The sequence below is a fragment of the Babylonia areolata genome, chromosome 2 (genome assembly GCF_041734735.1).
Source record: "Babylonia areolata isolate BAREFJ2019XMU chromosome 2, ASM4173473v1, whole genome shotgun sequence".
NCBI classification, from domain to species: Eukaryota; Metazoa; Mollusca; class Gastropoda; order Neogastropoda; family Buccinidae; genus Babylonia; species Babylonia areolata.
This window is the reverse complement of record NC_134877.1, coordinates 71,071,226-71,083,679: the sequence shown is the minus strand read 5'-3', so window position 1 is coordinate 71,083,679 and position 12,454 is coordinate 71,071,226. Positions and strand designations below refer to the sequence as shown.

The 12,454-nt window shown below is 44.8% G+C and overlaps 1 protein-coding gene across 1 annotated transcript in view; it reads right to left on the bottom strand.

Moving 5' to 3' along the window:
• LOC143276806 (sodium- and chloride-dependent glycine transporter 2-like) overlaps positions 1–10,677 on the bottom strand; it is a 69,694-nt gene extending 59,017 nt beyond the window's left edge. Inside the window, exons 1-2 of the mRNA XM_076581458.1 lie at positions 10,577–10,677; positions 7,135–7,270 (exon numbers count right to left, since the gene is read on the bottom strand). The gene's annotated coding sequence lies outside the window, so the exon portion shown is untranslated. The remainder of the gene's footprint in view (positions 1–7,134; positions 7,271–10,576) is intronic.
• Positions 10,678–12,454: the final 1,777 nt, after the last annotated feature.

The following is a 12,454-nucleotide window of genomic DNA, read 5'->3' as shown; positions in this document are numbered from 1 at the left end:
CGTTCCTTGGACAAGGGGGCCAAGTTATGGCAAATATATGGTCCCCGGCCTCCGTCTCTGTGTTTTCCACAAACTGTTGAGGTGAGTCCACCGCCATTCGTAAATCGCGTAGTTTTTATCTTATTTTATATATATATAAAAACAACAACAACAAAAAAAGAAAAACAAAAAAAACAAAACAAAAAAAAACAACAACAACCCCACAACAAAAACAAACTTTCCTTCGGATTTGTTTAATTAACTTCTTGAATTTTTGTTCTGATGATCGCTGTTTGTGGTTAGAACTTTTGACAGTATGTTTTCCTCTCAGTTGTTTTATGCCAGTGGCACGTGCGGGTATCTATCACTAGGTTATTATCTCTGAGAACGGTTTTGCTTCCATATAGGACTGTAACATTTACTGGGGGTGACAGAAGGGGATCCTGCCTAAATTGTTATTGTTCCTTGAATAGTGAAAATGTATATCCAGTTTGTGGTCGAGCGTTGGCTTCTTTTGATTTCAACCCTTTTGTGTTTATCAGAGCCAGCTTCTTTTCGGCCATGCCGCACCGTGGAGTTGTTGGGCTTCCTCTTCAGCCGGTGGAAGTTGTGTGTGTGCGTGAGAATGCTGGTCACCCCCCTTTTCTTTCAGTTGTGGCAATTCCAGAGAAGGGAGGTTACTCCTCCAAACCCCAGTTTTGTTTTTTCAGTTATCTTTTTCAGGTTCCCAGCGGCTGATGATTGTTGTCCTTTCGGCAGGTACCCAGTGGTTGATGATTGTGTGTTTTCCTTTCGGCAGGTACCCAGTGGTTGATGATTGTGTTTTCCTTTTGGCAGGTACCCAGCGGCTGATGATTGTGTGTGTTCTCCTTTTGGCAGGTACCCAGCGGCTGATGATTGTGTGTGTTCTCCTTTTGGCAGGTACCCAGCGGCTGATGATTGTGTGTGTTCTCCTTTTGGCAGGTACCCAGCGGCTGATGATTGTGTTGTCCTTTTGGCAGGTACCCAGCGGCTGATGATTGTGTGTGTTCTCCTTTTGGCAGGTACCCAGTGGCTGATGATTGTGTTGTCCTTTTGGCAGGTACCCAGCGGCTGATGATTGTGTGTGTTTTCCTTTTGGCAGGTACCCAGCGGCTGATGATTGTGTTTTCCTTTCGGCAGGTACCCAGTGGCTGATGATTGTGTTGTCCTTTCGGCAGGTACCCAGTGGCTGATGATTGTGTTGTCCTTTCGGCAGGTACCCAGTGTTTGATGATTGTGTGTTTTCCTTTTGGCAGGTACCCAGCGGCTGATGATTGTGTGTTTTCCTTTCGGCAGGTACCCAGTGGCTGATGCTTGACCTTCCTTCAGTGCAGGCCAGAAACAAGTTAGAACAGGTCAAGACCTACTTCAAAGCATTAGAATACCCTCAAAACCCACTGCATGACGCAGTCAAAGAACCAAAAGGCAGCCGTCTAGGACGAGGAAGATCATGGATGGGGCAAGCAGAAGACACAATCCAGCTAGTATGCCGACTTCAAGACCTGAAAGAAACAAAAGAATGGGAGAAAAACCCCGAAAACCTCAACCATCTATTCAACAGTCATTTCACCCACTCTAGGAAGACATTGTCGGGAATGGCCAGAGGGCAAAACTGATGCGGAAGTGAAGCTGCTTATAGAAGAAAACAGTAAAGAAGAGGACATCATCATATACACAGATGGCTCAGTCACCAAAGACCAGTCTGGCTGGGGATTCACTGCGAAACAAAATGGAAAAACAATTTGGGAAGAGAATGCTGCCTACAAAGTCACAACCTCCAGCCTAACGATGGAAGTTGAAGCTGTGACACATGCCCTCCAGTGGCTATCGTCCTTCCATACGCCCGGAAACCAACATGCCATGATTCTAACCGACTCAATGAACCTCATACAGAAAATTGAAAACGGAATGGGAAGCCCAGAGTGGCATAACGCAATGCGCAACTTTCAGATTAAAAAACTCACATGGTCATACTGCCCGGGACATGCAGGTGTTAAGGGACATGAGCGAGCTGACAGACTTGCTGGTAACGCAACACCAACGAGCGGCCTACATCTAGGAAAATCGGAAATCCTCAGAAAAGTCAAAGAATACCAAAAAGAACAGGTACAAGGCCATCACACCATCGATCGCCTCAAAGAAATAGAAGCAGAGAGAGGGAGCGGCCGCAAATCTAACATGAAAGGTAGAGCACGATGCTTTGCAAATCAAACAAATATCGGCATCATTTCCAAACCAACATTGCGCAAATTTCTTCAAAACGGAACAGAGTCTCTGTGGGCCTTTCCAAACACAATAGACCGAGCAACACACTAGACGCCACGTTCTTGGCATCAGATCTTTTCCCATCCCTCTTGCGGCCAGTCAGTGGCGGCTGTGTGTGTTTGTGTGTATGTGTGCTTTTGAGTGCGTTTGTGAATGCGCGAGAGTGAAACTGTACACAAGTGTCAGGAGAGATATGTGTACGTGTGTGTGTGTGTGTGTGTGTGTGTGTGTGTGTGTGTGTGTGTGTGAGGGGAGGTGGGAGTGCAGGGGGAGGTGGGGTAGAGGATGAGGTATGTGAGTGTATGCATGCCTACACTGTGGGAGCAACAGGATATTGGAACGTGTATATATATATATATATATATATATATATATATATATATATATATATATATATATATCTTTGTATGTACGTGTGTGGAGTTGGGGGTGGGAGATATGGGCGTATGTGTGTGTGCTTGTACAAGTAAGTGTTCATCTCTGTGAGTGTGTGTTTGTGTGTGTGTGTGTGTGCCGTGGAAGCTGCGATACGTAGACTAGAAATGAGTGTGTGGAGGAGGGGGTAGAGGAGGTGCAAGGTAATGTGTGTGTGTGTGTGTGTGTGTGTCGGAGCTCATGTACGTTTATATGTATTTGACTGTGCTTTCATATGTGCTTGTACAAGTAAGTGTTCATCTCTGTGAGTGTGTGTTTGTGTTTGTGTGTGTGTGTGTGTGCCGTGGAAGCTGCGATACTTAGACTAGAAATGAGTGTGTGGAGGAGGGGGGTAGAGGAGGTGCACGGTAATGCGTGTGTGTGTGTGTGTGTGTTGGAGCTCATGTACGTTTATATGTATTTGACTGTGCTTTCATATATGTGAAACTGCATGTCTGGTGCATTTCTGTTATGCATGTGTGGGTGTATGTGTGAATGTGTGTCTTCATTTTTTACATTTATTTGCTTATTTATCACCATTGTTGTCTTATTTATTTATTTATTTATGTTTTATTATTATCATTTTATTAGTATTACTAATATTATTACTAATACCTTTTTCTATATTATAATTATTTATTTATTTATTTATTTATTTATTTATTTATGCAAGCTTATCTATTATTCATTCCCCCGTTTTTTTTTTGTTTTTTGTGTGTGTGTGTGTGTGTGTGTGTGTGTGTGTTTTTGTTTGTTTTTTTTTTCCCAAGGCCTGACTAAGCGCGTTGGGTTACGCTGCTGGTCAGGCATCTGCTTGGCAGATATGGTGTAGCGTATATGGTTTTGTCCGAACGCAGTGACGCCTCCTTGAGCTACTGAAACTGAAACTGTGTTGTCCTTTTGGCAGGTACCCAGTGGCTGATTGTGTGTTCTCCTTTTGGCAGGTACCCAGCGGCTGATGATTGTGTGTTTTCCTTTTGGTCAAATGAAGACAGGCGGTTGAACGGGGAAAGGATTTTGTGTGTGGAGGCCATATTATTTTTAACCCTTGCTGGGCCAGCTTTTGGCTTGTTTCTGGGATGCACACCGCTTGAGGAAGGCAAACCGCTGGGCTACGCAGGCGTCAAGCAAGGAGGGAACTTGGGACAGTCCTGGACCCTCCACCCTCCCACGCCGTCACTACAGCCTATGACCCAACGAACTCCCTGAGCAATCCCAAGACCCAAAATGGACAGTTGCATGGACTGAGTTAAGTTCGAAATTCACCGTCCGTCAGATCGTGTGAGATTATGTCTGGTTCCCATCTCATATACTTTTTATTTCGTAGGTGGGAGATAAAATTTTACAATTTGTTAGTGGGTTAGGAAGGGAAAGTGAGATCAGTTTCAGTTTGTTTCAGTAGCTCAAGGAGGCGTCACTGCGTTCGGACAAATCCATATACGCTACACATCTGCCAAGCAGATGCCTGACTAGCAGCGTAACCCAACGCGCTTAGTCAGGCCTTGAGAAGAAAAAAAAGAATAAAAAAAAATAAAAAAATAAAATAAAGGTGTGTGAGAGATAGTTATTTAATTTTTTTCCCTTTCAAATAAAGCTGTTTTTCTTTTATTGACCTTGTGTGCCTGGTTCTCTTGACACAGTGCGGCGTGAGCGTCCGTTTTGTTTTGGCTTGTCGCCTGTCCCCGGTTCCGGAGGCAGGTTGTGACAAGAGGCAGGTTGTGACAAGTGTTTGTGAAATCAAAATGACACATGGTCAGCTACAGAAAGGATAAACAATTCAAAGCATTCAGTGAAAACATAGCACCATGCCTGCCATGCTTACCGTTTTTGCTAATCCGTTTATAAACAAAGAAGAAAAAAACTGGGCTGTACGCATCACCTTGTTTTAACTCCAGACGGACATGTAAAATAATCTGTCAGCGTGGTGTCACATGGTACTCCTGCTTAAACTACAACATACATACATTTAATACACCTATACAATTTACCTGTTATATCATTTTTAAAGAACTGACCAAAGAATATCTTTTTCAGAGTCTATAAATGCTACATATAGTTTGATTGTATGTAAATTATTCTTGAACTAAAACTAGCAAGGTAAACATGTGATCGACTGTTGAATGTCCCTTTAACCCAGTTTGATATTCACCAGTAATATTTTCTTCCATCCACTCCTGAAATCTAATATTGATAATTATTCCAAATGACTTGCTACTCATATCAGTCAAATAAATTCCTCTATAACTGTTTGGATTATCAATATCGCCTTTCGTGAAAATAGGTTGAATAATAAATTCAGATCAGCTATCTGGAAATATAACATTAGCGAAATCTTTATTAAACATTCTAAAGAACTGCACAACCTTATCGTTTGCATTCTTAAATAATTCGGCAATGATACCATCAGAACCTGCTTTTCGCATTTTCACTTTTCTGAAAGCAAGTAATATTTCTTCTATAGACGTTTCTATGTGGACGATTCATCACGCACTCATAACATTTTTTTTCTGTTGAAATCATTGAAGAATGAGAGAGAGAGAGAGAGAGAGAGAGGTGGATTTGTATGAGTAAGAAAAAAAAGACATTTTGAATTAAAAATTATTGGAACATAGATGGTATGTTGAGACACCATGGTTTTTTTCCCCTATTTTAGCGCTAATTGCTTCAGAGACACATTTTGTAAGTTCTGTGAAAATTAGATTCTTACCTTTTGGGCAAAATTATTGTCTTGAGTAAAATAACTAAGAACGCTCTGAACTGAGTCTCCTACATCGAGACGAGGTGACTGATATTTGAGATGAAATCATGTGTAAAAAATAAATAGCCTTAACTGGTCCATGCCTGGAAAAACAGTACCTGCAGTGTCTATCACATGACTGAAGTGAACACAGTGCCTGCAGTGTCTATCACATGACTGTGAAGTGAACACAGTGCCTGCAGTGTCTATCACGACATGAGTGAAGTGAACACAGTGCCTGCAGTGTCTATCACATGACTGTGAAGTGAACACAGTACTTGCAGTGTCTATCACATGACTGTGAAGTGAACACAGTGCCTGCAGTGTCTATCACATGACTGTGAAGTGAACACAGTGCCTGCAGTGTCTATCACATGACTGTGAAGTGAACACAGTACTTGCAGTGTCTATCACATGACTGTGAAGTGAACACAGTGCCTGCAGTGTCTATCACATGACTGAAGTGAACACAGTGCCTGCAGTGTCTATCACGAAATGATTGTGAAGTGAACACAGTGCCTGCAATGTCTATCACGACATGATTGTGAAGTGAACACAGTGCCTGCAGTGTCTATCACATGATTGTGAAGTGAACACAGTGCCTGCAGTATCTATCACATGATTGTGAAGTGAACACAGTGCCTGCAGTGTCTACCACATGACTGTGAAATGAACACAGTGCCTGCAGTGTCTATCACATGACTGAAGTGAACACAGTGCCTGCAGTGTCTATCACATATTGTGAAGTGAACACAGTACCTGTGAAGTGAACACAGTGCCTGCAGTGTATCACATGACTGTGAAGTGAACACAGTGCCTGCAGTGTCTATCACATATTGTGAAGTGAACACAGTGCCTGCAGTGTCTATCACGACATGATTGTGAAGTGAACAGAGTACCTGCAGTGTCTATCACATGACTGAAGTGAACACAGTGCCTGCAGTGTCTATCACGAAATGATTGTGAAGTGAACACAGTGCCTGCAGTGTCTATCACGACATGATTGTGAAGTGAACACAGTGCCTGCAGTGTCTATCACATGACTGAAGTGAAAACAGTGCCTGCAGTGTCTACCAACATGACTGTGAAATGAACACAGTGCCTGCAGTGTCTATCACATGACTGAAGTGAACACAGTGCCTGCAGTGTCTATCACATATTGTGAAGTGAACACAGTACCTGTGAAGTGAACACAGTGCCTGCAGTGTATCACATGACTGTGAAGTGAACACAGTGCCTGCAGTGTCTATCACATGACTGAAGTGAACACAGTGCCTGCAGTGTCTATCACGACATGATTGTGAAGTGAACAGAGTACCTGCAGTGTCTATCACATGACTGAAGTGAACACAGTGCCTGCAGTGTCTATCACGAAATGATTGTGAAGTGAACACAGTGCCTGCAGTGTCTATCACGACATGATTGTGAAGTGAACACAGTGCCTGCAGTGTCTATCACATGACTGTGAAGTGAACATACTACCTGTTGTGTCTATCACATGACTGTGAAGTGAACACACTACCTGTAGTGTCTATCACATGACTGAAGTGAAGACGCTACCTGCAGTGTTTATCACATGACTGAAGTGAACACACTACCTGTAGTGTCTATCACACGACTGTGAAGTGAACACACTACCTGCAGTGTCTATCACATGACTGTGAAGTGAACACAGTACCTACAGTGTCTATCACATGACTGTGAAGTGAACACACTACCTGCAGTGGTGTGCTGACTGATGACCTGTCCGTGTCTAACTCTCCGAGGTCAAGGTGACACCAGCGTGCAGTGATAAAGGTGAGAAAAGTCAACTCTGATGGCGGGTGGCACGGAAACAAGTTGAGCGTGGTTGCACTGTAAACACAACGTAAACCTGACTCACCTTGTGAAAGCCAACTCTGTTTTCCTGACGGTAGGATGACATGCAGGTAACGGTCAGTTAACATGGAAACAGGTGATATGGGAGATCAACAGTCAGTTAACTTGGCCACAGTGTTAAACAGGTTACAGTCTATAAACGTGGACAACAGGTAATGGTTAGTTAACCAGTTCAGTGCCTATAAGACGTCAGCTGACGTCCTGCATATGTTCCGATTTTTCCTTCATTGGAGTTTGGTTCAATTCACATAAACTGACTCTGAACACTTCGTTTGTATCTGGATAATAAAAATACTATTCAAATGAACTTGCGTCAGGTAGAAGACCTCTTTCTACTCAAAATAGTTTGCTAACTGACCACATGATATGCACGTGGAAAAGGGGGTTGCATCACGTGCAAACAAATGCATTGAAAACTGTCCAGTAAAGCAAACAGTCACAGTCAGCAGATTCACACAACTCTGAAAGCTCTGCTTGTGATTATGGACACCTTTCACGATGGAGAAGGATCTCTTGTCTGATGATTGGTTTGAAAATGAAGGTGATTGACAACGACAGTTCTGAAACTAACAGCCCATTTTATGGTAATTCAGTCCGTCCATCCAATCAGAAAGCGTTTTTGAACAACTGGCTATGACTGACAGAATAGTGCAGCCAGTGTTGGAAGAAGGGAAGGAGAGGGAGAGGAGTGATGTAAGATGATAGGTCGAATGTCAGCCAGAGGTCATCAAGGGAGCGTGGCTTTTGTGGAAGAGTGACCCCACATTTCAAAGCAGACAGAAGGCAATGCCCCACGATTTTCACAAAACGCAGTGCTGAACCTGCACTGGCCATGAAACGCGTGCAAATTGTTTTTAACGCTTTTTTTTCCCGCTGAATCAGAGGGATGACTTGTTTGAAGAGGTGGCAAGCCGGAGGCACAGCAGACAATCTATATGTAATCAGCCCACGTGCAACTTGATAGGAGTGAATGTCATCAAAGAACTTCACCCTCTCACTTGCAAAACCCCCTTTGTTGTCAAAAAGCTTGCCAGTTCAGTTTCTGGGACTGTGAATGACCTTTTACATTGAATTTACTCTTGTGATTACTGGGACAGTGATTTACTTACATGTCTGCAAGAGCTGTGATTTGTTTTCATAAACTTAAAGCCTGTTTTAATTTCTTCTACAGGTATAATCTGACAATAGGCTTGCTATTTCTAGCTGTATTTTGTTTCTTTTCTTTATGGATGTCATCATGTAGATGTGGAAACAGACGTTTTTGCTGCACATAAATTATTATATTGACTTTTCGTGCTTGAACAGTTACCTACAATCTACCTAATTGGGAAAAAAAAGCCCAGAAGCAGAATCTACACTCATTTTCCTCCACAAAAACGTGTACTTTCTTTCTGTATCACACATAGCTTTTGTGCTAGAATTTTTTGTGATTTATTATCCATCAATCCTCAAAATTCCCAGGAAAGAGGAGAGCACTTTTTTCTACAAAATTCTCTGGCACTGAACTGGTTGTTAACGTGGACACAGTGTTAAACAGGTAACAGTCAGTTAATGTGGACACAGTGTTAAACAGGTGAAGGTCAGGTAACGTGGACACAGTGTTAAACTGGTAACGGTCAGTTAACGCAGACACAGTGTTAAGCAGGTAATGGTCAGTTAACGTGGACACAGTGTTAAGCAGGTAATGGTCAGTTAACGTGGGCACAGTGTTAAACAGGTAACGGTCAGTTAACGTGGACACAGCATGGAACACAAACAGTGCAGGCAGAAGGCGCACAGCCCCGACATAGGGAGGGGAGAAGGACATGGAACGTTCACCAGAAGACACCTACAGGCCCACACTGTAGACACAACACCTACAGGCCCACACTGTAGACACAACACCTACAGGCCCACACAACACCTACAGGCCCACACTGTAGACACAACACCTACAGGCCCACACAACACCTACAGGCCCACACTGTAGACACAACACCTACAGGCCCACACTGCCACACAAAACACCTACAGGCCCACACTGTAGACACAACACCTACAGGCCCACACTGTAGACACAACACCTACAGGCCCACACTGTAGACACAACACCTACAGGCCCACACTGTAGACACAACACCTACAGGCCCACACTGTAGACACAACACCTACAGGCCCACACTGCCACACAAAACACCTACAGGCCCACACTGTAGACACAACACCTACAGGCCCACACTGTAGACACAACACCTACAGGCCCACACTGTAGACACAACACCTACAGGCCCACACTGCCACACAAAACACCTACAGGCCCACACTGTAGACACAACACCTACAGGCCCATACTGTAGACACAACACCTACAGGCCCACACTGTAGACACAACACCTACAGGCCCACACTGTAGACACAACACCTACAGGCCCACACTGCCACACAAAACACCTACAGGCCCACACTGTAGACACAGCACCCACAGGCCCACACTGTAGACACAGCACCCACACTGCCCACACTGTAGACACAGCACCCACAGGCCCACACTGTAGACACAACACCTACAGGCCCACACTGTAGACACAACACCTACAGGCCCACACTGTAGACACAACACCTACAGGCCCACACTGCCACACAAAACACCTACAGGCCCACACTGTAGACACAACACCTACAGGCCCACACTGTAGACACAACACCTACAGGCCCACACTGTAGACACAACACCTACAGGCCCACACTGTAGACACAACACCTACAGGCCCACACTGTAGACACAGCACCTACAGGCCCACACTGTAGACACAACACCTACAGGCCTACACTGTAGACACAGCACCTACAGGCCCACACTGTAGACACAACACCTACAGGCCCACAGATCCCACACTGCACACACAATACCTACAGGCCCACACTGTAGACACAACACCTACAGGCCTACACTGTAGACACAACACCTACAGGCCCACAGATCCCACACTGTAGACACAACACCTACAGGCCCACAGATCCCACACTGTAGACACAACACCTACAGGCCCACAGATCCCACACTGTAGACACAACACCTACAGGCCCACAGATCCCACACTGCACACACAACACCTACAGGCCCACAGATCCCACACTGTAGACACAACACATACAGGCCCACAGATCCCACACTGTAGACACAACACCTACAGGCCCACAGATCCCACACTGTAGACACAACACCTACAGGCCCACAGATCCCACACTGCACACACAACACCTACAGGCCCACAGATCCCACACTGCACACACAACACATACAGGCCCACAGATCCCACACTGCCACACTGCAGACACAGCTCTGCCCAGCCTTCAGCACAGACCAAACGAGGACTGAACAAAGCAGCACAAACAGAACTGAACGCGTGAGTGCCTTCAAGCAAACCCAGATTGTGTTGCAGCGTGCGACAGAAGGAAATTTCCAATGGTTTATTCAAAAGGCCCCAGTCTCTCCTCATTGGGTGGGGATGACAACCACAGGACAGCATGTGTCATAGCTTCAACTTGTGCTGTCAAGCTGGTGCTTGTGACTTTGTACACGGCGTTCTCTTCTCTGATTGTTTTCCCGTGTTGCTGACCGGGCTGATCCTTCATTACTGTGTCATGTGTATTTCGATAACACCCCTCCTTGCTGTGTTCTCCATGCATCAGTTCTGCCATCTGGCCATTCAACAATGGCTTCCCAGAGTGGGTGAACTGATTGTGTTGACGAGATGATTGAGGTGTTCCGGGCTTTCCTCCCATTTTTGTTTTAATTGGGGTCTGGCAAATAGCATACAAATCGAAGGGCGTCTTCTGCTGGTCCCATCCATACCTTCCGTGTCCTTGACTGCTGCGTTTGCTTCCTTCACTGCAGCACGGAATGGGTTTGACGTTTTTTCTACAGCCCTGAAATCAGCCTTCACCTGTTCTAACCAGTGTCTGGCCTTCACCTGTTCTAACTAGTGACACACCTGTTCTAACTAGTGTCAGGCCTTCACCTGTTCTAACTAGTGTCTGGTCTTCACCTGTTCTAACTAGTGACACACCTGTTCTAACTAGTGACACACCTGTTCTAACTAGTGTCTGGCCTTCACCGGTTCTAACTAGTGTCTGGCCTTCACCTGTTCAAACTAGTGACACACCTGTTCTAACTAGTGACACACCTGTTCTAACTACTGTCCGGCCTTCACCTGTTCTAACTAGTGTCTGGCCTTCACCTGTTCTAACTAGTGACACACCTGTTCTAACTAGTGTCAGGCCTTCACCTGTTTTAACTAGTGTCTGGTCTTCACCTGTTCTAACTAGTGACACACCTGTTCTAACTAGTGTCTGGCCTTCACCTGTTCTAACTAGTGTCTGGTCTTCACCTGTTCTAACTAGTGACACACCTGTTCTAACTAGTGTCTGGCCTTCACCTGTTCTAACTAGTGACACACCTGTTCTAACTAGTGTCTGGCCTTCACCTGTTCTAACTAGTGACACACCTGTTCTAACTAGTGTCTGGCCTTCACCTGTTCTAACTAGTGACACACCTGTTCTAACTAGTGTCTGGCCTTCACCTGTTCTAACTAGTGACACACCTGTTCTAACTAGTGTCTGGTCTTCACCTGTTCTAACTAGTGACACACCTGTTCTAACTAGTGTCTGGCCTTCACCTGTTCTAACTAGTGACATACCTGTTCTAACTAGTGTCTGGCCTTCACCTGTTCTAACTAGTGTCTGGCCTTCACCTGTTCTAACTAGTGACACACCTGTTCTAACTAGTGTCTGGTCTTCACCTGTTCTAATTAGTGTCTGGCCTTCACCTGTTCTAACTAGTGCCACACCTTTTCTAACTAGTGACACACCTGTTCTAACTAGTGTCTGGTCTTCACCTGTTCTAACTAGTGACACACCTGTTCTAACTAATGACACACCTGTTCTAACTAGTGTCTGGCCTTCACCTGTTCTAACTAGTGACACACCTGTTCTAACTAGTGACACACCTGTTCTAACTAGTGTCTGGCCTTCACCTGTTCTAACTAGTGACACACCTGTTCTAACTAGTGACACACCTGTTCTAACTAGTGTCTGGCCTTCACCTGTTCTAACTAGTGACACACCTGTTCTAACTAGTGACACACCTGTTCTAACTAGTGACACACCTGTTCTAACTAG